Raw genomic sequence first — 23,648 nt, 5'->3', positions numbered from 1 at the left:
TTTTTAATTGATTATATTGCTATCATGTGGTCATCATTTATTTTCTCTCTTGGCATGAAGCATAATTGGTTGGGATAAAAGTAAGTTGCTAAATGATCAGATTTAAGGGAAAGGTTTTAAAGCATAAAACTAAAAATAAAGGGCTACAGAGGAGAAAAGGTACATTTCTTCAACTTTTTTTCCCTCAATGGCTCTTTTCATAAGATAGAAATGAAACTAAAGTTGAGATATATGTATGTAGCTGGCCAGTGTTAATATTCTAAATAGCAGTTTAATTTCAGATAGTAATTAACTAATTTTAAAAGGATTTATCTGGGTTTAATATAGAAAACAATATAATAGTCAGATTTCTACTATTCAGACAATTCTCTTGATATTTAAAATTTTTCAAATAAATGTATGCACAGGGTTTAATTCAAACAGTTCACAAAAGCATATAAGGAGACACTGAAGCCCCCCCTTCCCTGCAATTGTTTCCTTGTGGGACTTCTATTAATAGTTTTAGTTTTGTCTTTCCAGAAATGTTAAAGTATAAACAAACATAAATATCCTTACAAAATTCATTTTGTACAGAATATTATATCACATATAATGTTCTATAACTTTCTTTTCCATTGATAAAACTATAGCATGGATGTCTTTAAAGATGCAAAGAGATCTGTCATGTTATTTTTCATATGCCTGCATAGAATTGTTTTCCATTATGTATCATAGCCAGTTTCCTATTTATGGACCTTTACTGTGTCCAGTGTTTGCTATTACAAATGATACTTTAACGACATTCTTACAAATAAATATTGCCAAAATTTCCCAAGTATGTCCATAAAGTAAATTTCCAGAAATAGAATAGATGTTGAAAATTTTATTATAAATATTCCCAAATTACTTTGTAAAATGTTTACACTAATTTATAATTCATCCAGCAGTGTGTTAAAGTGCCTGTGTCTCTGCACACTTACCAGCATTGAGTATTATCAAACTTAAACATTTTTGTCAGTTTGATAGGTGCTATAAATAATATACAAGATGATGAATGGACTATCACACATAAGATAGCTGTTGGTTCAGCTATTTTATAGGGACCAAATCACAGTGACTTAACTATGCCAGAAAGTTAATTTTCTCCCAAGTTTGAACTGGTTTTCAGCTCAGGGCTTCGTTGCTCCACAGGCATCCACCTTTATCCAGGGATGAAGTTTCCTTCCCTATTTTTTTTTCCTTTTTTTACTATCTCCTCAGGGTCGTCTGTGTAGCTGAAGCTTGCTGACAACCACGTCTGACTTGTGACCTGAGTAAAGGAGGCAAGAGGAGGTAGAGAATAAGCAGCTTTCTTGCAAGCATGTGAGCCATTGCCCTCACCAGCTTTGCCCCCATCCCTTGGTTCAGAGCTTAGTCACATGGCTGAGAGCTCCAGGTCTGTGTTATTTAGCAGCTAGCTGTGTGGCCATGTGCCCAGCTAAAACTTTGATTAGTTGAAAGAAGAGGGGGTAGATTTGGGAAGACAATTAGGGTTTTACCACAGCTGAGGAGAAACCATGACACCTAAAAGAATTTAGAAAGTAGAAGGTAAGAATTTTTGTTCATTGTGTTTATTGCTGTATCCCCAACTCCTGTAAGAATGCCTGGCAAATAGTAGGTATTCAATAAGTAATTGTTGAATGAATGGATGTATGTATGAATGAACAAAATCTGCCAGTTGAAGATGTTAGAAATTATTAAAAGACATTTCAAATTATATAGTCAATCAATGGGAAAATGTTTTATTTTATTTGACTGATTTATGCTAAATTTGACTGATTTATGCTAAACCTTTCAAAATGGAGTAATACTGCAAGTGAAATATTGCTGGGAGTTTCACAAAATGAGAGTTAGAATTAAAAATCCTGTCCTCTATTATAGAAATGCTTAGGTTTATATTTTGATGTTATTAAAAACAATTGTATCCAGATATTATGGCATAAGCCTGTCAGAATAGAGACTTTGAAGTAATTTTCAAAGGGCACCTATTAGTATTTTATAACATACCACAAATCCATTTTATGTCAGCTGTGAGGCCCTCAGAACTTGCTTTGCTTTTTTGTCACAGATAGATTCCTTGTGTGATTTAAGATCCCTGGCTTTCAGCCTGCTTCTCCAGAACACTCCTAAGTGTAATTGAAGGCCACTTGCATTGTTGATTGGTTTTCTCTACTTGTCCATCATTATAAGGTAAAAGTTCTTTCTAATTTTCTATTAATGTTGCCTATTCCATTTTACAGAGGCACACATAAATACCTTAATATTTGTCAAAAACTAAAATGCTCTCTCTCTTCTTTTATGTTTCATGTTGACTACCTCACATGTTTCAAAAACAAACACGTGTGATAGCATTGTAGTAAGGTTTCATTCACTTCCTGAAAGTGGTGGAGGTCAAGGAGTAGAACTTTTCGCTAAGGAGGAGCAATAAAATATGTTACGTTAGGACTTGTGGTAAGAAGTAATTATGTACAAGAGAGGGCATGACTTAAATTTAAATTAAAGACAAATTTGGATTGTGCTTATTTGGTATGTTTAACCCATCATAGTATTTAATACCATAATAAATTATATGACTCTCATGATCTATTATACATACTCAAGAGCCTATAAAATGAGACCCATGTTTCTGTGTATATATTTTCAAGTAGCAACTAGCTACTTTTATGCCTGAATACGGTTGAGTAGAATCTCACAAATGTAGAATTACTTAGTGTAGTTTTCATGTATTTAGACTTTGATTTTCAAATCAATTCTAACTAAAAACGTCTTTTGAGATTAATAAAGTTAGATAAAAGTTGAGGATAAGAAGATAATGCACACTGGACCTTTTAAAAGATGCAGTGTACTATGAAAGCTACTTAGCTTTCAATCATTTTTTATAATTTTGGTCCCTTTTCAAGTGCTTTCCTGTCAGTGTAGCAACTTGGTAGAATTTACCACACCTTATAAAAAATGTTTGGCCTTCCGAAGAATCTTTAGTGAAGGGCTGGTATATTTCCAATCATTTTCAGTTTTAATTTTCATTTCAAAGTAATTCTTTTCAAGTATACATGTGTACACAAGTAAAGCTTTTTAAAATGACTTTTTACTATAATATTTTCTGAAAAATCATAAAATCAGGAATTTTGATATTTTATCTTAGAACATTGGGAACTCCTTTGGTTCATAGCACTTTTCAAAAGAAAATCTAAAGAGAAATTAACCCCTATTCATAACATTTCAGGTAAGAAAGTAAAGAAATGAAACACTATGTATTTTCTTAGAATCTATTGCTTCATAAAGCCCCAACTCTAATTAAGCTTTTTCCCCTAAAAGGAAAAAAGGCTGAGGAGAAAGAACATAGGCACCTGGCTGTGGGATCACCTGAGGTTTGGTTCTTGAGTGACAAAAGTTCGAATGCAAACATAGAAAGTCTGGCTTCTGCTAAATACTAATAGCACATACATTTATTGTGTCCAAAACAAACTTTCTTCCTTCCTTCTTATTTTGCTTTCCTTCCCTCTCTAATGCCCTTCTCTTTTCTGTTCATCCTTTGACTTAGTAATTCAGTGTATCACACCAAATCCAGTAAAAGTAAAAAAATCTTTTTGGTGGTTTTACTTGGGCTGGCACCTCCTTTTTTTTTTTCTTTTTTTCTTTGAGACAGAGTCTCACTCTGTTGCCCGGGCTAGAGTGCTAGAGTGCCGTGGCGTCAGCCTAGCTCATAGCAACCTCGAACTCCTAGGCTCAAGTGATCCTCCTGCCTCAGCCTCCCAAGTGGCTGGGACTACAGGCATGTTGCCACTATGCCCGGCTAATTTTTTGTGTATATTTTTAGTTGTCCAGGTAATTTCTTTCTATTTTTAGTAGAAATGGGGTCTAGACGCTCTCGCTCAGGCTGGTTTTGAACTCCTGACCTTGAAGGGATCTGCCTGCCTCAGCCTCCCAGAGTGCTAGGATTACAGGCGTGAGCCACCGTGCCTGGCCATGGCACCGCCTTTAATACTGTGTCCCTTTTGTATTATTCTATCACAAAGTACACAAATATACACATCCTGGATCCCTACTGTGTGACAAAAACTGTTCTTTTCTTTTTTTTAAAGACAGAATCTTACTTTGTTGCCCAGGCTAGAGTGAGTGCCGTGGCGTCAGCCTAGCTCACAGCAACCTCAAACTCCTGGGCTCAAGCAATCCTCCTGCCTCAGCCTCCCGAGTAGCTGGGACTACAGGCATGCACCACCATGCTCGGCTAATTTTTTCTATCTATATTAATTGGCCAATTAATTTCTTTCTATTTATAGTAGAGACGGGGTCTCGCTCTTGCTCAGGCTGTTTTCGAACTCCTGACCTCGAGCAATCCGCCCGCCTCGGCCTCCCAGAGTGCTAGGATTACAGGCATGAGCCACCGTGCCTGGTCCGAAAACTATTCTTAACTGTCGGGATGTATTGTGGATAAAACCCAAAGTTGTCCTCAAATAGTTTACTTTCTAGTTGGGAAGATAGATATATACAAATAAATATGTATGTACTTTGGTAGGGGAATAGAGTGAAGGTTGGATGTGTGTATGTGTGGCTATTTTAGATAGGTTGGTCAGGGAAGGTCTCTCTGAGGACATATTTGAATAGAGATTGAATGAAGTAAGAGAACAAACTGTGAAGATATCTGGGAGAAAAAGTATTCTTAGGCCAGGGGGCAGCAAGTAAGTACAAAGGCAGAAAAGGGCTTGAGATTTTATAGGAACGAGGTATTTTTCTCTTCTGAGTTAGAAAAGGCTAAAATATCTTTGAAGAAATATATGCTCAAAAAGTTCCAAGAAAAGTATTAAATACACAAATGAAACTATTCTGATACAGGAGAACATAGAATTATATATTTTATTTTGACAGTACATTCCTGAGTAGTTTTACATAATAACAATCTTGACTTGATTTTATTTAAATAGAAAATCCTTTCGTGCAGAGGTTTGTTTTTTTTCTTTGTGCAGAAAGAGTCTCGTTTTGTTGCAGGCTAGAGCGAGTGCCGTGGCGTCAGCCTGGCTCACAGCAACCTCAGTCTCCTAGGCTCAAGCCATCTTTCTGCCTCAGCCTCCTGAGTAGCTGGGACTACAGGCATGTGCCACCATGCCCATAATTTCTTGTATATATATATTTTTTAGTTGGTAAATTAATTTCTTTCTAATTTTCTTTCTATTTTTGGGTAGAGATGGGGTCTCGCTCAGGCTGGTTTTGAACTTGAGCGATCTGCCCGCCTCGGCCTCTCAGAGTGCTGGGATTATAGGCATGAGCCACCGCTCCCTGTGCAGAGTTTTTTAACATCAGGAAACCCTTGAGGCTAACAATGGGCTTCAAGATTTTGTGAACTTTCAGAATTTGTAAGCAGAGTATTATGTGTATATGCATACATACATTTATTCTTGGGTGAGTGGTTGTATTTTTCATCAGGGATTCATGATCATTCATTCATTCAGCAAATATTTATTAAGTGCTTACTGTATGTCAGCCACTGCTTTAGGTAACAGGGGTAGCTCTGTCAACAAAGTAGTCAACAATCCCTTCCTCTGTGGGACAGATGTGTGGGTGGTATACAGATAGATGATAAGCAAGAAGACTGCATATCTGGAGATAGGAGAAAACAATATTAAAAAAATTAAAAAATGTGTTTCAGATAGATGTGCTAAGTTGAAAAAAATATGTTGGAAGAAGGGAGTGTACATAAGTAGTAGAGCTAGGATGTTAAATTTTTAGATAAGGGTATCTCATGTGGGCCTCTCTGAAAAAGTGACTTTGGAATCATGATCCAAAGAAAGTGACTGAAGGAAGAGCATTGCAAGCAGAAGGAACAGCAGATGCAAAGCCCCTCAAGAGTGTATCTGGCATGTTTGAGGACTACCATAGGCATTGTGGCTAGAGGAGAGAGAGAGAGAGAGAGAGAGAGAGAGAGAGAGAGAGAGAGAGAGAGAGAAAGAATGAATGAATGAATGACGATTAGGTCGTAGTGAGACGCAAAGCCTCGGGAGATTTGAGCAGAGCAGTAACTCAATCTAAGTTTACTTCTAAATGGCTCACTCTCACAGTTTACTCTTATTCTGCTGTATTCAGAGTACACCTAAGGGAGCATGGGTGGAAGCAGAGAGTCCAATTAAAAGTCTTTTGCAATAATTCTGGCCAGACAGGATGGCTTGGATTCAGGTATTATGATAAGAATGGTTTGATTCTGGAAATATGTTAAAGGTGCAGTGTATGGAATATGCTGACTGTTGGATAGAAGATGTGGTAGAGGAGTGAAGGGTGGTTGCAAAGTTTTTTGCTGAAGACGCTGGAATAATGAATGCATCTACTGATAGGGAAGATTACAAAGAGGAGTAGAGTGGAGGCAGAAGGGTTATTATCAGAGGTTTTGTTTGGACATGTGAAGTTTGAGATGTCTTTTAAACATCCAAATGGAACTGTCCACTAGGTAGTTCGATATTCCAGTCTGAGGTCAGAGAAGACGGTAGGGATGGAGATCTAAATTTGAGTCATGAGTATATAGGTGGTTCTGAAGCTTGTTTTTCCTCAGTAGGGATGATATTTGCTGTTGGTTCAAGATAATATTCCTTATAATGTAGAGAAAAGGTTTTGAAAGAGGTTTGATATTTAGGAGGAAAGGAGTTGGTATTTTTGTTATTTTGTTTTTTTAATTAGGGATATTTATTGGAATTAACTGAATAGTTTTTTATTTAATCTGTTGAGATAAGTATTTCCTGTAATCTACTAATGTGATATATACCTCATTCATATCTTTTTTTTTTTTTTTTTTTTTGAGACAGAATCTCACTTTGTTGCCCAGGCTAGAGTGAGTGCTGTGACATCAGCCTAGCTCACAGCAACCTCAAACTCCTGGGCTCAAGCAATCCTGCTGCCTTAGCCTCCCTAGTAGCTGGGACTACAGGCATGCGCCACCATGCCCGGCTGATTTTTTCTATCTATATTAGTTGGCCAGTTAATTTCTTTCTATTTATAGTAGAGACAGGGTCTCGCTCTTGCTCATGCTGGTTTCGAACTCCTGACCTCGAGCAGTCCTCCCGCTTCGGCCTTCCAGAGTGCTAGGATTACAGGCGTGAGCCACCACGCCCAGCCTAAAACTAACATTTTTTATTAAGAGGTAATAAGTACACATGAAAAATATTTGGAAAATACTGAATAGCATAGATAATACTATAAAAATCATTCAAAATTCCTGTAATTATTGGTAACATTTTAGTACTTTTCATTACTGCTGTTTCCATATGCATATCTTTTTATATAATTGCTGTTATACTGAGTTTTGTATTTTTTTTCCTTTAACACTGTATGTTACACTTTCACATGCCATTAAAATTCTTACAAAATATCATTTTAATAGCTGTTTCATGGCCTGTTTTGTGGATATAATTTACTCAATCTTGTTTATTTTGTTGGGCATTTAGATTGGTTCTAATATCTCAGTATTATAAATATCACTTTCTTAAATGTAAATCCACATCTGTCATACATGGAGTATACATTCTATGTCTGTGTATAAATGTGTTAACTGTTCATTGAAAACTCTGAATTTAGTGAAGAACAAACATGAAATAGTTTTCTTCATTTTCTTTCAACTGTGCCCTGGACAACTTCCCTTCTCTGTTTGGCACAATCATATTATATTAAACATAATTGAAAGTACAGCCTGATCCAGTTCAGAACTTTAATCTCATACCTAAAAATTTCCCTGGCCTACTTTGGAGCCACTCTTATGGCTTGTGTGCCTTAAATGAGGAATGCTTATTGCGTTTTCAACCTCCCATCTTAGACCTTAGAGCGCTCAGCCCTAAAGTACCTTCCCCTGGTGCCTTTCTGCTCTAGCAAAAATTAATGGTTCCTTTTGCACATACACTTCCTTAAACATCCTTCATTCTGTCTTCTTCACCAGAGGCCAGCAAACTTCAGACTATGGGCAAATACAGCTTTCCACCTGTTTTTGTTTTGAAAAACTTGGTTCATATCTTTTGCCTACTTTTTGATGGAATTTTCTTTTTTCTTTTCTTTTCTTTTCTTTTCTTTTCTTTTCTTTTCTTTTCTTTTTCTTTTTCTTTTCTTATTTTTTACTCTTAAATGCATATTCTTTTCCTTTCAGTATTTCTCTTATTTTCCCTTTTTTCTCCCCTTAGTTTGCAACAAACTCATTTTTGTTTTTCAGGCAGCCAATCCTTCATTTTCCATAAGGATCATCAACATTTAATAGCTGTGTCCAGGGTCACAAGCCAGTAAGTGGTGGAAGTGGGGTTCACATCCACATTTACCTACCCTAAATACTCAAGCAGATAGCTGCTGGGCTACTCCTGACCATGTGTGTTCTCTCAGAGAAGTTACAAAGTTTTCCAAATCTCAGTTTCTGTGTGTAAATAAGGGATAATAATACCTACTTCATAGGGTCCACGGGAGAAATGAATGAGAACATCAATGTAAACTCTTGGAACAGAGCTTGACCCATAGTAACTACCCAGTAAACAGAGCTGCACACTCAATTCTTGTTATTACTGCTTTATGTCGTGTAGGAGACACACAGATTATCTTCCTTGGTTTTAGACTGTTAAGAGTCTTGGAGGTTAAGAGTATTGGCTCATCTGCAGAAACTGTCTGCCAGGCCCCACACTTTACACACTGTTAGAACATTGTATTTGGAAGGGGTTTTGGAGGTCAGGTAGTCTGACAAGTGCTCATCCAAAGCAGCAGTCCTCTCTGCCGTTTCCAGTGAGAGGTGATTAGGCGCAGCATTTGCAGTGACAGAGCTGAGCACTTTAGAAGGAGCATGTAATTGTTTAGAAATCATATATATGTACTTTGCTTTTTTTTTAAATTCTGTCCTCTCTATAATGTAAAAAATGGTTTTTTCACACTGTAATCCTTAGTCCTCTAAAATCCACGAACAGACTTGCCTGTGTGCTAATGGTTCTCAAAGTATGATGCAGGGATTGCTTTTAACTCAGATGTTTTCCTCAATAGTCTTTCTTCTCTCTTCCCCTTTCTTTTAAATCAGAGAATCCATGAAGATTCTGGTAGTGTCAGCTAAATTTTTTATGTGATTGCATGCTTTTTTTCTCAAGCAAGATTCAATGACCTAAAAAAGTTTAAGACTCACTGCCTTGGACATGCTTATGATTACATTTTGCTCTGAGATGAAATATATGCATCTCAAGGGGACAAAATGGTTAAGAACCACTGACTTTTATTTTTCTCATAATGGTAAGAATGTTCTTGAAGACAGACTCTATTAGGAGTTGCATGGAAAAGGGAAAATCTGAGAGTTAAAGCAGAGGTAGAGACATAGAGCTCACCTGTCTCCACCAAGCCACTACCCAGACACCTTTACTAAAAAAGTCTTCCATCTAGTCTGCTTAGGGAATGATTTCTGATATAATAAGGGTTGCTAAGCAGAAAGTAGGATTCAGTAAAGCAGTCTTTTTTTGAAATCATCAACGCTTCAAAATGAGGAATAACTATTTTACCTTGCAGTGGACAATCATTTTACCTAAACATAGTATTGTGTCTCTTATATATTCAAATACATACATATGCATGCACACAAATACTATGCTTAACATAGTTCCATACCCCCTTCAAGATCAACCTCATTCCTGTTTTTTTTTCCTTCTATACCAAGTCACATGCTGTGCTATTGAGAATCTAATGAATGAAATTCTCTCCTTAAAATAGTCATCCCTGCCTTCTTAAGACCACAAAATGTTATCGCATAGGAAGGGCAGAGTAACAGAGTTGTAGACAGAAAAGCTTGCAAGTGTTCCTTTCCTTTCCTGAGTTATCTCTGGATCATTGTCAGCCCAACTAAATTTCCTGTGCAAGTTTTGATAAAACTCATGCACACATTTTATTTTTGTATGTAGCTATCTTGTCATCAGCTTAATCATAATAATGCCCATAAAATGTGTAATTTTCCCACAGTTTTGCATAATATCTAAAATAAAAAGTAAAATGAAGTACTATGGCTATAAATATATTTTAAAATTTAGTAGAGGGCACAGTACTATAGAGGTAGGTGCTAAAATTGAACTAAAGTATAAACTGTTTTTAAAATTTTTTATATTTTCAAAACCTTAATAAAGTAATTGAAGGTATCCTAATAATGAAAGTTCCATGGGAAGTAATTGTTTTACATTTAAGTTGTTTTGCATATGTTGTCATTTTAGCTTGCTGTAGGAATGGCAAATGTATGGCTGCAGAAAGTATAGCTGTGAAAATCTGAGAAGTTCAGTATAATATAAATATAATAAAATATATATAACAAATATAATAAAAGTGAGAATGTTCAGCATCCTGAGAATATCTCTGTGTCAGATGTGTACTATCTGAATGCATGTAGCAAGTAGTTTTATTTTGGACTCATGAAAGCATTAATTTCTAAACATTTTCTCAATTTCCCTTAAAAGTAAATCAACAGATAACTTCAAGAGAAAATATCACTAATTCCTTGGAGTGGATGTGGGAAGTGATGTATTCTGTTCCAGGATATGCTTTGGGGAAATTACTTGGACATCAAGGGCTTTCAAGTACAGAAACTTAAAACCCTTTGCTATAAGATGCTCTGTAAGGTAATTATGTCTTGGCATGTAAAGACATGATAATGTAGCATTCTAAAAGAAGAGTTATGGAGATTTTTTCCTTTTACAGTTGGGTTTCTTATTAGATAATTTGCATTAGTTGAATGTTTGAAAAATAGTCTAGAAAAAATACTGATACAGTTACCCAAGTTGTATAATATTCTCATTTTCTTATCATTTATGTTATGTATATCCTTTTTTTTTCAGTTGGATATGTCAAGTGACCAGATAACTGCCAATCTGCAAGCTGTTATTAATGATGTTTGTAGGCTCAGACCACTGAGTTTGGGTAAGTGGTTTGCTGGGGGTAGACTTACCTGTAGCCCTGTGATACTTTAAAAAATGTGAAATATTCAGAAAACAATCAAGTTGACATACAATAGCAACAATATTTCCAGGGATTAAATAAATAAAATTTAATTTCTCAAAGGATTTCTACTTACTTTATTTATAAGTGTAGTTGTTTAGAGAGACGACCTCTTGAACATTAAATAATGAATACATCCTGAAACCTTTGTAAATTCCCACATTTTTTCTACTATTAACTATAATAAAGTTTGAAAGAAAACCGCAACTGATTGCTTTAAACATACAGTGTTGTTAAATAGAAACTGAAATCATTTATGAAATGACCTTGTGAAGCCAGACTTTTCACTTTGTCATTGCCACTAGCAGTTGTCTTTCTTAATCTTATTTTAGAAAAGAAAGGTGGTCATTTTATTTTTTATTTCAGGAAATTATGGGGGGAGTACAAACATCTTGGTTACATGTTATGACTTTGCCACAGCACACCCATGATTTGAGATGTGCCCTTCCCGTCCTACAATGCTCAACACATCTATTAGTTGTGAGTTTACCCACCCTTAACCCCTACCCACAAAGAATATTACTGCTGTGTGAGCACCTTAGTGTTGATCAGTCAGTGCCAGTTTGATGGCGAGTACATGCAGTGCCTATTCTTCCATTCTTGTGATACCTCACTTCAGAGGATGGGCTCAAGCTCTATCCAGGAAAATATAAGAGGTGCTAGTTCACCATTGTTTTTTATAATTGAGTAGTATTCCATTGTATACATATACCATATTTTATTAATCAACTCATGGATTGATGGGCACTTGGGTTGTTTCCCACATTCTTGCTATAGTGAATTGTGCTGCCATAAATATTCGAGTGCAGATGTCTTTATTATAAAGTGACTTTTGTTCATTTGGGTAGGTTCGTAATAGTGCTATTGCTGGATCAAATGGTAGTTATACTTGTAGCTCTTTGGAGGTATCTCCAAATTCTTTTCCAGAGAGATTGTACTAATTTGCAGTCCCACCAGCAGTGTAAGAATGTTCCTATCTCTCCACATCCTCGCCAGTATTTGTTGCTTTGGGATTTTTTGATAAAGGTCAATCTTACTGGAGTTAGGTGATGTCTCATTGTGGTTTGGATTTGCATTTCCCTAATGATTAGATATGTTGAGCATTTTTTCATATGTTTACTGGCCATTAGTCTGTCTTCTTTTGAAAAGTTTCTGTTCATGTCCTTTGCCCATTTATTGATGGCGTTGTTTGATTTTTTCTTCTTGATTTTTTTGAGTTCTAGATAGATTCTTGTTATCAGCCCTTTATCAGATATGTAGAGGGCAAATATTTTCTCCCATTCTGTAGGTTTTCTATTCGCTCTAATGATAGTTTCCTTGGCTGTACAAAAGCTTTTTAATCTACGTTGCTCATGGATTGGTAGAATAAACATTGTTAAAATGTCCATACTACCTAAAGTGATCTACAGAATTAATGCAATCCCTATCAAAGTACCATCATCATTCTTTACAGATACAGAAAAAATAATTCTGTGCTTTGTATGGAACCAGAGAAGACCTTATGTAGCCAAAGCAATCTTAAGCAAAAAGAACAAACTGGGAGGTATTAGTCTACCAGACTTCAAGCTGTACTACAAGGCTATATAGTATCTAAAACACCATGGTACTGGCATAAGAATAGAGACATAGACCTTTGGAACAGGACTGAGAATCCAGAGGTGAAACCATCCACATAGTCTTACCTAATCTTTGACAAAGCAGATAAAAATATACACTGGGGAAAGGAATTCCTTTTCAATAAATGATACTTGGAAAACTGAATAGCTACATGCAGAAGATTGAAACTGGATCCGCACCTCTCACCTCTTAAGAAAATCAATTTGTGATGGATAACAGGCTTAAACCTAAGGTATGAAACCTTAAGAATCATAGAAGAAAATGTAGGGAAGACTCTTTCAGACATTGGCCTAGTCAAAGAATTTATGAAAAAGACCCCTAAAGCAATCACAGCAACTACAAAAATAAATAAATGGGACCTGAAGGTCGTTTTTATTATGTCATGAGAGTCACTTATAAATGGAGTGATGCATGGTAAATCAATCACAAAACTTGATCGAGATGTGGAAGCAGTGGTAGGCTGGAACATGGGCCAGTCTAGTTCTCTATCATTGCGTTATGTGCATTCAGATTCTTCCTTAGACAAATTTCACTCGTGGATGGTTGAAGCCAAGCAAGGGTCAATTATACTCAGTTGGTTTATAGGCTTAGTATGATAGGAATTTGTCAGGTTTTATAACCAAGTTTGTAATTAAAACACAATCTTAAGCTATTTTTCACCTTCTTTGAGAGTTAAACACACTGATGAATAAATACCGTATCTGTTAATTCTATTGTCCTAAATATAGCCATGACACTTAGTTATTTTATGTGTATGAATTCTTGTATTCCATGGAGAACTTAGATTTCGGTATAGGATCCTCTGAGACTGTAGCAAGGGTAGAATGATGGATAGTAAATCCTCTCGACTATGTTGTGATTCTCTTTTTTCCATTTTAAATGAAGCCTCTTAACGGTTGTTCTCATGAAAAGATTTTTAATTTTTGCAAACTGGTAACACAAAGGGAGCATCTGTACTGTTTTAATCAAATATTTAGAATATTTCCATCAAATGTAAGCACCACCTGCTTCGTTCACTGTTGACTTTGCAATAAAATAAACTTTGGGTGATCGTTTTCTGGAAGAGAGAAGTGATTATTGACTATGTGTAGTTTCAAGCATAAATATCTAATATTCTAGAGTATAGCTAGTTTGTCTTGTACTCTAGACATGAAACTATCTTCTCTTTCTTATATAATTCAAAATATTAGTTCAGTAATATAGTACTTTTCAAGTGAAAATATGATATGAGTCCTATATGGCTTTCTGTTATATATATTTAGAGCAGGTCCTCAAACAATATCATTTCATTATAACATTGATGAGAAAAAAATTGATTCCTGGCCTGGAACACTGTCTGTGTGGAGTTTGTATGTTCTCATGTCTGTGTAGGTTTTTGTCTGGGCACTTCAGTTTCCTCCCACGTCCCAGAAACGGGCACTTTGGGTTCACTGGTATGTCTACATTGTCCCTGTATGAGTGAGTGTGGGGGTGAGTGGTACCCTGTGGTTGTACGGTGTCCTGCCCAGGGTTAGTTTCCACCTTGCACCCTGCCAAGAGAGGCTCTGGCCACCCAGATGCTGAACTGAAATAAGTGGATTGAAATAATGAATGCAAATTATTGTAAAATAAAAATTTATAAAGTATATGATAATCATACAAATGCAGGACAGTAAATGGTGCTGTACAAAAGCTACTCAGTTGGTCCACCATATTTGTTAGTTTTTGAACTTCGTGGTGGAGGTCCTTACAATTTTCACTTTGCATTTATTCTTTGATTTAACCCACCACCATTATAACTCCTGTCACTCACTGATTGACCCAAAGTTGGGTAAATAATTATTTTACTTGTTTTTATTAATCTTTCTTAAATATATTTATAGGTCACATTTATTTCAATGTTTAATAGAAGTGTTTGGATCTTTATTTAGAAGTTTGATGATATTTTTGTGACCAGAAATATGCTGTAGAAATTTAACTCTTTTTTCTATCAATTAGCCTATGGTAAAATTGGTTTCATTATAAGTCATTTTGCTTAAAGTCATAGTTTCCAAGAACCTATCAGTGTTGAGGACCTACTATATTTGCTCATTAGGTATCTCTGGAATAAGATCAAAATTGATTCTTGGCTTTGTTTTCAGGTCCCTTTGTGGTACGTGCTTTCCTTCGTAGTTCAACAAGTGAAGGTTTGTTACTAAAGATTGATCCATTGTTGCCTAAAGAAGTAAAAACCAAAGAAAGTAGCAAAGAAGCTGCCTAATGTGTTGAATTGTGAAATTATTTTTTAGTGGATTAAGAAGCAACAGAGAAAATTATAGAACTGCATAATGTCTACATTTGGTGTCTTGTTGTCTCGTTATTTCTTGACCATCATACTTGAAAGTGAATTTCAACACTGAAAAATCTTACACAATTTCACAAATAAGAAAATAAAATTTTCCCTGTGTCTAAACCTGCCCTTTAGATCCTGTCGCATTTTCTTCCTTAGAAACCAGAGTCTACGTACTGGTAATTATAGCAGCAACTTCTGGGTTAATAACCTTGCCTTGGGAGCCATCACCATCTGAGCGAATAGTTACATCCTCAGTTCCCATGAGGCAGAGAATGGCAGAATCCTGAGCTTCCATCATAAATATGACTATTTTCTTTTTAAAAATGTGGAAAATGTGCATTCTAAAGAATTCTGCATATCACCATTTGTGATAGCATGAATGTAGAAAATTACTAAGCCATTAAAACATCTGTGGGTAACCTCTTTCTTGGGAATCAATATATAATGTACTTTTTGTGATAATAGTACCTTTTATTTTTATGATGCTTTGCAATATACAAGGCACTGCGTATATAGCATTTTCATATACTTGACCTCATTTGATCCTGAATTCCTCTACTGAATAACATAATAGGTGTTTGGTTAGTGTTTGTTGAATGAATACCTCCATGAGGTAGCTAGAACAACTTCATTCATAGATGAAGAATCAAGTAAAAAATAAAGTATCTTTCATCAAGACCTAGTTTGCAGACTAGTGTTAATCCTTAAGTGCTTATTACTATGTGACAAAATGAAAAAAAGGATAATTTTAGCATGCATGTAGTTTCCAACTGACCTTTCTTGGGAAGGATTCTTTTACTCTGAGAGTATCTTCTTTTTTAGGGAACATTCAAATACTTTTTATTTTATGAAAAATAGTGACAATAAATTTATGGTGGGGTTTTAATAACATCCATTTTGTAAAGAAAATTTTTGACAGCTTCATGTAGGTCTCCCAAATTGTTTTTGAAATTGTAGTAGTCCGGAAAGTTCAAATGACTATGAATAGCCACTGTACCCCACTAAGCTTTTTTCCCATAGGAAAATTAAAATTTGGGGGCTGTTTACCAAAAACAGCAATAACATTACTACAAAATAGTAACCACAATTACCTTTTCTTGAGTGCTGCAGTGGTTTGAACGTGTCCCCCGAAAAGCTCGTGTTGGAAACTTAATCCCCCGTGCAACAGTGCTGCAAAATGTGGGCGGTGTGGGTCATGAGGGCCCCACCCTCATGCATGGATTCATGCCCCTATGAAGGCTTGAAGCTGCAGGGTCTCCTGCTCTCTTCCTCACCCTCTCTTGCCCTTCTTCTGCCTCTGCCATGGGGTGATGCAGCATGAAGCTCATTGCCAGATGCTGGCCCCTTGACCTCGGACTTCCCACCCAGTCTTTAGAACTGTAAGAAATAAATCTCTATTCCTTATAAATTACCCAGTCTCAGGTATTCTGTTATAGCAGCACAAAACAAAGTACCTACTACTATCTTAAGCTTTACATGCATCTTCTCATTTTTCCTCACAGCGATTCAGTGAGGGCTGTGGTACTTCCATTTTACAGATAAGGAAAGTGAAACTTGTGTGAGGTCCCATAAGTGGCAAATTAAGATTCAAAACTAGATCAATCTAATTTTGAAGCCCTTAAGCTCTCTTAACCATTAAGCCATTTTACATCCTTTTCCTATGATCTAAGATAAACTATTTAACAGAACAGTTTTAAAACTTTAAAATATTAAATAATTACACTTCAGTTTACTGGTATCTCTAAGTTAAGTTGTTATGGCAGTACTGATGTGAAGAAAGTAGAAATGGAAGAGTTAGAAGGAGCGAGGTAAGGAAAAAGTAGAGTGGAATGGAAAAGATACTTCTTTCCCATAGTTGTCATCTTTTTTTTTTTTTTGAGACAAAGAGACTCACTCTGTTGCCCAGGCTAGAGTGCTGTGGCATCAGCCTAGCTCACAGCAACCTCCAACTCCTGGGCTCAAGTAATCCTCCTGCCTTAGCCCCTCGAGTAGCTGGGACTACAGGCATGTGCCACCGTGCCTGGCTAATTTTTATATATATATAAAATTTATATATATATATATTTTTTTAGTTGGCCAATTAATTTCTTTCTATTTTTAGTAGAAATGGGGTCTCACTCTTGCTCAGGCTGGTTCCAAACTCCTGACCTTGAGTGATCCACCCACCTTGGCTTCCCAGGGTGCTAGGATTACAGGTGTGAGCCACCACGCCCGTCCAGTCACCATCTTTTGAAAGCTTATTTGAAGATTCTAATTCACAAAATAGAAGCTCTGTTATTTTAAATATTTGTAGATTTTCTTATGATCAATGGAGTAAGCATTCTCTTATTGAAAAATTTAAAGACACTGATTAAATATTTTAAAAATCACTCATAATCCTGTCCCTCAGGGATAACCAGCATTAATATTTTGGTACTTTGTTGTTTTCAATTGAGAGAGAGGTGTTTGTGTACATGACATTATAAAGCATTTTTTCATATTATTTTAAATGCCATATGAAAAGCATCGTTTTAATGATCGAACAACATCCCATCCTGTTGATCTTCTAATATTGGATCATTCCCCAATGATTGTGTATTTAACTTTTCAGGGTTTCCCCCCCCCGCCCCCATTATTTACAGTGCTTTGGAGACGGTCTTGAGGCATGGTTTATTTTCCTATTTCCAGAAGTGGCATTTGTGGGTCAAAAGGTCTGATGTGGCTAAAGGTCTTATTATGTCTTAAGTACCTTATTGATCAGAAGAAGCCAGAATAAGGAAATATGATTGGAAAACTTGGTCTGGGCAGGAACAGTCCAGGGTCTTATTAACTGGCCTATGAATAAATTATTCTCTACCCTTCCATTAGAGCATTTTTTCTGTTGGCTAAGTATAGAACTTTGTTGAATGTTTATGATGGCATGGTTCTGGAAAAATAGAACTGTACTATATTACTCTTAATGCAAATCTCATTCTCTTTTTAAAATTAGCTTATTTTCTTCTTAGAGAACAGTAAATTAAATTTCATGTGAAAAAAGGGTAAGAACTTAAAAGTTTTATAGTAAATAATAGTGATTCTCAAACTTTAGTTTGCATCTAAATCACCTGAGAGGCTTGCAAAACACAAATTGCTGGCTCCTCCCCAATCATCTGCGGTAGACCTTAAAAATTTACATTTCTAACCAGGTAATGATGATGGTTCAGGGACCACACTTTTAGAACCACTGATATCTACTAATAGTTCTTTTAACCCTGGCTGGATCAAAAAAACAAAAAATCTCTGGCTTTGGTGCCAGCATCAGTTTATTTTAAAATTTCACAGGTGATTCTGATGCATTGGAATTGAGAATCGTTGTATGCAATTAGCCAAGTTTTAAAGGATATACAATTTGCAGTATAAATCGAGATTTTAAAGACTGAGAGGAAAAAAAGATAATGCACTGAACTTAAGAGTCAGGACTAGTTTCTAACTTTCCGCTCTATCCCTAGTGTAAAGAATTTAAATTCTGTGTTCTAACCCTGTGGACAAACAATTCAGATTCTGGGATCTTCTGTAAAACAAGGACATCATAAGATGATGACCAATGTACTTTCTGGCCAAAATTTTATGGTACTCCTTTTAGCAGGTGGCATTTCATGCTAGTTCGAAATGATGTAACATAATATTTATTATTAGCATTACTAATATAAACACAAAAATGAAACATACATATAATGACATTATTAAGCACTATCTTGTTAAAACCAGATGTTTGGGGTAGAATGTTGGGATTTACTAAATGGTAAAGATTTGGTAGGGTAAAGGCTAAAGTTAGGTTTAGGCTTAGGATTGGATTAGGGTTAGGGTTGTTAGGGTTAGAAAGAAAGAATAGCAAGAATAAAAGAATAACAAGCTAAGATTTCTAAATTATTAGCTTATTTAAAACTCAAGGACTTTCTGTGACACTGCTATAAAAATCTGTAAGAGATTTTGCAAGAACTGTTTAAGAACTGAAACAGATGTAAGCCAAATACAACGTTTTATCCTCAAGCTTGCCAAATTTTATTAGTTTAAGTCATAGCTTTATGTAGTCTTTTATGAGGAAGTTAAGATATTGATTAGGAAAGAGTGCTATCTAAACATTTGGAATGAGCTACAGTGGAGAATTTGGCTGACTCAGACCACGTTGAATTCCCAACCTTCTGAACCTACCTTGTTAGTAAATATTAATTTTGGCATTTTGCCTATGTATCCTCATTTACTATATATATATATTTGCTTTCTTTTTAGTTTCCCAGTGCATACCTATAGACTAGTCTAGAAGTCAGGTTGCAGCAATACCTTTGACAAGATGTCTAGATCTCTGTACAAAGGACAAGAATGTTCAAGCCTTGTATACATCCTTTTGTAATTTCACTTCTGTACCTAAGGAGTGCAGAGACCAGCAGGAGAATCAAGTTGCCGGTTTCTCAAAGGGACGTTTCTGAGTCACAACAGCAAGACCAGTGATTGTCTCAAGGATGAAGCTAGGGTTCTCTCACCTTCCTCAAAGGAATCCATCAGACAAAACGAAAGACAGTTTTACAGGGTGAACATGAAGTTGTCCTGATTATGTCTCACACGCACACACACTACCCAAAGTGCTCAGAGGACTTGTAAATTTAGTAAGCACAACTTCCAAAAGAGCACTCACAGGGTTTCACGTTGGACTACAGAATCCGTTAAGGTAAAGACCGGCGGATTCGGCATTCCAACAGCTCAACCAGACTAGTGTTAATTTAATGGTGCTGCTCTCCCCCCCTGTGGAAATACTGAGAAGTGCATGAGAAGATGTTGCTCAGAACCCAGAATCAGCCAATAAAAATACTGCGAGTTATAGAAACAAGCAAAGTACAAATAAAATCCAGAGTCTTCTCTTTTAATAAGAATCCATGCTAAATGTTTATACTTTCTGAGTATAGCATTACTTAATGCCTAAGTATAAGATATAAATGACTTAAAGAGACTGACTTGCTGATTATGTCACACACACACCCCTACACAAAGTGCTTAGAAGACTTGTAAATTTAATAAGCACAACTTCCAAAAGACACTGACAGGATTTCACGTTAGACTGCAGAAGCCAGTAAGGTAAAGGCCGGCGGATTCGGCATTCCAACTGCTCGGCCAGACTAGTGTTAATTTAATGGTCCTGCTCTGACCCCGTGTGGAAATACTGAGAAGTGCATGAGAAGATGTTGCTCAGAAATAAGAATCAGCTAATAGGCCGGGCGCTGTGGCTCACGCCTGTAATCCTAGCTCTTGGGAGGCCGAGGCGGGCGGATTGCTCAAGGTCAGGAGTTCAAAACCAGCCTGAGCGAGACCCCGTCTCTACTATAAATAGAAAGAAATTAATTGGCCAACTGATATATATATATATAAAATTAGCCGGGCATGGTGGCGCATGCCTGTAGTCCCAGCTACCCGGGAGGCTGAGGCAGAAGGATCACTCGAGCCCAGGAGTTTGAGGTTGCTGTGAGCTAGGTTGACGCCACGGCACTCACTCTAGCCTGGGCAACAAAGCGAGACTCTGTCTCAAAAAAAAAAAAAAAAAAAAGAATCAGCTAATAAAAATACTGAGTCATAGAAAAAAGGAATTAATTGGTTTTTTACTGTGGTTCAGCTTTTGGGGTGTTAAAAGTCATCACCAAATCCAAGGTCACGTAGGATTTTTTCAAAAATCTTTGTAGTTTTGCATTTTTTTTTTTTTTTTTTTTTTTTTTGAGACAGAGTCTCGCTTTCTTGCCTAGGCTAGAGTGAGTGCCGTGGCGTCAGCCTAGCTCACAGCAACCTCAAACTCCTGGGCTTTTTAAGCAATCCTACTGCCTCAGCCTCCCGAGTTGCTGGGACTACAGGCACGAGCCACCATGCCCGGCTAATTTTTTATATATATATATATTAGATGGCCAATTAATTTCTTTCTATTTTTATAGTAGAGACGGGGTCTCGCTCAGGCTGGTTTTGAACTCCTGACCTTGAGCAATCCGCCCGCCTCGGCCTCCCAGAGTGCTAGGATTACAAGCGTGAGCCACCGCGCCCGGCCTGTAGTTTTGCATTTTAAGTCAGAGGACTATTCTGAATTAATCTTTTTGGAAATTGTAAAGTTTATGTCTACACTTATTTCGTTACATATATTCTACTTAATTCTTCCGTCCCTCACCCTTTCTCTAAAAGACACAGGGTGGCAAGCCCCATCGCACTTTGAATTTCCAGATCCTGGCACTGAATACTCTCATCTGGGAATCTAGCTGGTTCCGCAGCATGGCCACGAGGGGGCGGTCCCCGCCGCCTGTGAGCGCAGAGAGCCCGTGCCCGCCGGACAGCAAGGGCAGGAGCGCCAGTCCTGACCTGGGTCACAAAGCCCTGCGGGAGAGGAGGCAGGGCCACCCCCCCCCCCCGCCCCGGTGGGGAGCTGGGCGGGGTCGAGGGGTCCCTGCGCGAGGCGGGCACTGCTGCCCCACGGCTGCACATGTGTGAGAATGGACGGGACCGCTATGCATGCCCGCGGGAAGGGTGGGACCGCAGCGTGTGCGGGAGGAGGGGCGCCGTCGCGTCCCCGGGTGAGAAAGGGTGCCCCAGCAGTGGCCCTGCGAGAGAAGGTGTGACACTGTCGTGCAAATGCCAAAATGGCGGCTGCCAAGGCAAATGAGCAAAAATGACCACCACCACCACCGCGCATGCTCAAAATGGCTACCGCCACCTCGACTGGTGTGTGAAAATGGCCCCACCCACGCAACGCATGCGCAAATCGGCTGCCACCGCTACTGCCAGGCTTGCGTGAAAATGGCTGCCGCCACCTGTGTTTGTGCACAAAATGGCTGCTGCTGTCACTGCACATGCGCAAAATGGCAGCAGCCACAGCTGGGCATGCGCACAATGGCCACAACCAATGCGTATGCGCAAAATGGCTGCCCCCATCTCCAGGCATATGCAAAATGGCCGATGCTGCAACTGGGCATGTGCAAAATGGCCGCTACCACAACTGGGCATGCGCAAAATGGCCGTCACAAAACTGAGCATGCGCAAAATGGCTGCAACCGCAAAATGGCCACCACCGCAACCGGGCATGCGCAAAATGGCCACCGCCTCTGCTGGGCAGGTGCAAAATAGCAACCACCACCGATGCACATGCACCAAATGGCCACTGCCTCCACTGGGCATGTGCAAAATGGCTGCTGCCACCACAGCCCATGCGTGAGAATGATCGCCACAGCTACAAAAATGGCTGCCACAGCTACAAAAATGACCCCCGCTGCAGCGCATGTGCCAAAATGGTCCCCACCGCCATGCATGTGCCAAAATGGCAGCCACAGCTGCCAATATGGCTGCTGCAGCGGCAAAATAGGAGTCCCACTGCCGCGCGTGTGCCAAAATGGCCGACACAGCCAAGAAAATGGCCACCACACCTTCAAAAATGGCCCCTGCTGCCATGTATGTGTGATAATGGCCTCCACATCTAACAAAATAGCCACTGGATTGGCTAAAATGGCCTCCACTGGTGTGCATCCACCAGTATGGCCATCGCAGAAGCGAAAATTGCCACAGCCACTACCCATGTGCCAAAATGGCCACCACAAGCCCCAATATGGGCACCACGACGTTGAAAATGGCCCACACCACCACGCATGAGCCAAAATGGCCTCAGCAGTGCCCAATATAGTCGCTGCAGCTGCCGCTGTGCGTGTGCCAAAATGGCTGCTGCAGCCACGAAAATGGCCACTGCACTTTTGAAAATGGCCACCGTCATTACATATTCACCAAAATGGCCACTGCAGCCACAAAAAAGGATCCCAGCCATCCTGCGTGTGCCCAGATGGCCGCTGCAGCACCAAAATGGCCACTGGATTAAAAAATGGCTCCCGCCACTGGGCATGCACCAAAATGGTGGCTGCAGAAGCCAATATGGCCACTGCAGCTGCCAAGATGGGCAGAGCCACTGTGATGTGCCAGAATGGCCACTGCAGCCCCCAGTATCCCTGCACCCACCACGCATGCACCAAAATGGCCACTGCAGCCTTGAAAATGACCATCACAGCTCCAAAAATGGCTCTGGAGATGTGCATGTGCCCAAATGGCCGCCATGGCCACCAAAATTGCCACGGCAGCTCTGAAAATATCACCTGTAGCTGGGCATGCGCCAAAATGGGTCCCACAGCTTTGAAAATCTCTCCGGTCGCTAAACATGCATGTAAATGGCCGTCTGATGTTTGAAAGTGGCGCCTGTCACCACGCATGCACCAAAATAGCCTCTGTAACTCCAAAAATGTCCCCTGCAGCTACACATGCATGAAAATGGCCACCACAGCAGTCAAAATGGGCGCCAAAACTCTGAAAATGTCCCTCACAGCCACACATGCGCCAAAATGGCCACTGCAGCTGCCAAATGGTCGTCACAGATGCGAAAATGGCTGCTGAAGCTCTGAAAATGTTCCTGCTGCTGTGTCCGACCAGTGTGAGTCATGGCTAGGCCACTGTGGTCTCCATGAGGTGGGGAGTCACCACCAGGATTGCACGAGGTTTACTATTAAGGTGTAGGTTTATGGTTGGGGACAGGGTCACTCCATGGGTAAAGGTGAATGTGAGGGTATAGATGAGGGTTCAGTTAGGATTATAGTTATGGTGAGGGTCAGACACTGAGATTAGAGTTAGGGTTAAAGATTAGGGTTAGGGTGCGAGGGTGTTAGGGTGTTACAGTTAGGCTAGAGTATGGTACCATACCCTTGGGTTAGGCTTATGGTAA

The 23,648-nt window shown here is 38.6% G+C and overlaps 1 pseudogene; it reads left to right on the top strand.

Moving 5' to 3' along the window:
• LOC105863189 (large ribosomal subunit protein uL1m-like) overlaps nt 1-15,035 on the top strand; it is a 69,656-nt pseudogene extending 54,621 nt beyond the window's left edge.
• Nucleotides 15,036-23,648: the final 8,613 nt, after the last annotated feature.

Source organism: Microcebus murinus, chromosome X, assembly GCF_040939455.1.
Source record: "Microcebus murinus isolate Inina chromosome X, M.murinus_Inina_mat1.0, whole genome shotgun sequence".
Taxonomy (NCBI): domain Eukaryota; kingdom Metazoa; phylum Chordata; class Mammalia; order Primates; family Cheirogaleidae; genus Microcebus; species Microcebus murinus.
This window is presented reverse-complemented; position numbering and strand designations above follow the sequence as displayed.